The sequence below is a fragment of the Mandrillus leucophaeus genome, unplaced genomic scaffold (assembly GCF_000951045.1).
Source record: "Mandrillus leucophaeus isolate KB7577 unplaced genomic scaffold, Mleu.le_1.0 Scaffold1025, whole genome shotgun sequence".
NCBI classification, from domain to species: Eukaryota; Metazoa; Chordata; class Mammalia; order Primates; family Cercopithecidae; genus Mandrillus; species Mandrillus leucophaeus.
In genome coordinates, this window is record NW_012098377.1 from 220,933 (window position 1) to 224,258 (window position 3,326).

Here is a 3,326-nt window from a genome sequence, read left to right on the forward strand (position 1 = left end):
ACTGAAGCTGCAGCAGGGAGGGGCAATACCTGAAAGCCCTGCTTGCTTTCTCAGCAGGTGGGCTTTTCTCTGGCAAGTTCTCAGCCCCTGGATATAAAGTCCGTTCTGTTGGGGGAGCACAGGGGGAGTGAGACTGGCCTTTCTGGCTGCATGGGAGCTGGGTGAGGCCCATCACTGCCAGCTTTCCCCCCACTTCCCTGAAGGCCTGTATGATGCAGCAGAAGCAGCCATAATAGCCCTGGGAATGTAACTCCATTAGCCTGAGAAACACACCCCCTTCTCCCACAGCAGCCACAGCAAGCCCCGCCCAAGGATAGTCTGAGCTCAGACATACCTAACCCTACCCCCAACTGATGTTCTTTCTCTGCCTACCCTGGAAGCCAAAGACAAAAGACGTAATCTCTTGGAAGCTCTATGGCCCCACCCATCACCTGAGAAACCTGAATACTTATCCAGGTGACTTCAGGGAAAACTTGTATCCTCCCTAAACTACTGCAGCTGATGATCTGTTGAAAGCCTCACCTCCTGGCTGGAGGCCAACCACACAACCATTACAGCATCTCACAAAACAACAACCCTGCCTGAAGAAAGGAGAAAATAGCAGATAACTCCACAGCCTGTAATATCCTGGCTAACCAGAGGTCCTGAATCTGCCCATGTTACCACTTTACTGCCAGCACAACCAGCATTTGAAAAAACCAATACACTAAACAAAACTACAACCAAGGTCCCACGCAGAGTCCACCTCACTCCCCTACTACCTCCACCGAGCAGGTCCTGGTATTCATGACTGAGAGACCTGAACATGGATCACATCACAGGACCCTTTACAGACATTCCCCAGTATCAGCCCAGAGACTAACAGCTCTCCTAGGTGGCTACACTCAAACGAGAAATAACAGTCACTGAAGTCTGGCTTTCAGGAAGTCCCATCCCTAGGAGAAAAGGGAAAGGACCACTTCAAGGGATCACCCCATGATACAAAATCTGAACAGCAGCCCTTGAGCCCCAGATCTTCCCTCTGACATACTCTACCTAAGGGAGGAGACCACCTCTCTCATATAGACTTATGCCCAATTTCTGCCTCCAAAGAAGTAAAAACTAAAAGGCAGAAATGAAATCCACAGGCAGACGGCCTGGTGCCACACCCTGGGCCTGGTAGTTAAAGACTGACCCCTGACATAATCAGTTATGTTATCTATAGATTACAGATATTGTATAGAAAAACACTGTGAAAATCCCTATCCCATTTTGTTCCGATCTAATTACTGGTGAATGCAGCCCCCAGTCATGTACCCCCTACTTGCTCAATCACAACCCCCTCACATGCACCCCCTTAGAGCTGTGAGCCCTTAAAACAGACAAAAATTGCTCACTTGGGGAGCTCAGCTCTTGAAACAGGAGTCTTGCCAATGCCCTGGCTGAATAAACCCTTCCTTCTTTAACTTGGTGTCTGAGGAGTTTTGTCTGTGGCTCTTCCTGCTGCATTTCTTGGTTCCCTGACCAGGAAGTGAGGTGATTGGTGGACTGTCAAGGCAGCTCCTCAGGCGACTTAAGCCTGCCCTGTGGAACATCCCTGTGGGGGACTCCGACCAGCCCGAGTGACGCGGATCCTGAGAGTGCTCCTGGGTAGGCATTTGTTCCAGTGGGACGCCTCGCCAGAGCAGTGTGTGGCAAGTCCCCTCCGTGGAGGATCAAAGCAGTGGATGAACACCAGGAAGGAATGGGCACTTGGAGTCTGGACATCTAAAACTTGGTAAGACTAGTCTTTGAAACTTGCCCACTCCATTTGAGTGGAAGCGTGGCCTGATCACCCACGGTGTGCCTTTATCAGCACTTGGTTTTGGTTTTGACTTGGTTTGAATTGCTTGACAGGATTGGTCTTGGGAACTTGCCTACTCCATTTGAGTGGAAGCATGGCCTGATCACCCAGGGTGTGCCTGTACCAGCACTTTGGTTTTTGTTTTTGACTTGACTTGGCTTGCTTGATACTTTGGTTTTGGTTTTGACCTGGCTTGGATTTCTGGATACTCTGATTTTGGTTTTGATTTTGGTTTGGTGCAAACTGCAAAAGTGTGTGTGTGCCCTTTTTACCCATTCTTTGTTTCGTGGTGTGCATGTGATGTAAGTGTGTGTCTTACATCAGGCACAAATAAGACCACCCTACTAGGAACTATGTTGAAAATTTTCAAAAAAATAATTTAAAGGAGACTATGGAGTACTATGACACTAGGAAAACTTAAAACTTCATGTAAGATAGACTGGCCAGCATTAGAGGTAGGTTGGCCATTAGAAGGAAGCCTGGGCCAGGTACGGTGGCTCATGCCTGTAATCTCAGCACTCTGGGAGGCTGAGGTGGGTGGATCACAAGGTCAGGAGGTCAAGACCATCCTGGATAACACAGTGAAACCCCGTCTCTACTAGAAATTCAAAAAAATTAGCTGGGCGCAATGGCAGACACCTGTGGTACCAGCTACTGGGGAGGCTGAAGCAGGAGAATGGCATGAACCTGGGAGGTAGAGCTTGCAGTGAGCCGAGATGGCACCACTGTACTCCAGCCTGGGCCACAGAGCAAGACTCCTCTCGGGGAAAAAAAAAAAAAAAAAAGAAGAAGGAGGAAGCCTGGACAGGTCCCTTGTTTCAAAGGTATGGCACAAGGTAACACGTAAGCCAGGGAACCCAGACCAGTTCCTATACATAGACACTTGGTTACAGCTGGTTTTAGACCCCCCACCCCCAACACACAGTGGTTGAGAGAACTGGAGCATAAGCAGCTGGCAGAGGCAAGAAAAGACCAGCAGAGAGAAAGGAAAGAGACAGAGAAGAAAAGGGGCAAAGAGAGAGAGGAAGAGACAAAGAGGGAGTCAAGGAGGGAGGGAGGGAGAGAGAGAGGGAGGGAGAGAGAGAGAGAGGGGCAGAGAGAGAGAGAGGAAGAGACAGAGGCAAAAGGAAAGTCAAAGAGAGAGGCAAAGTCAAAGAGAGAAAGAGAGATATACAAGTAGTTAAGAAAAATAAAAAGGTGTACCCTATTCCTTTAAAAACCAAGGTAAATTTAAAACCTATAATTGATAATTGAAGGTATTCTCCATAACCCTATAACACTCCAATACCACTTTGTTGTCAGTGTAAACAAGGGCATATCCCCAAAGCACTGAGGCCTTCCTATCAAAAATCCTTAACCCAGTAACCTGCGGATGGCCCAAATGCATTCAATCTATAGTAGCAACTACTACTTTGCTAATAAATAAATAAATAAATAACTTTTAGAGGAAGCCTCAAAGTGAGCACACCTCACCAGTTCAGAAGTCCTAAGAAAAAAAAAAAAA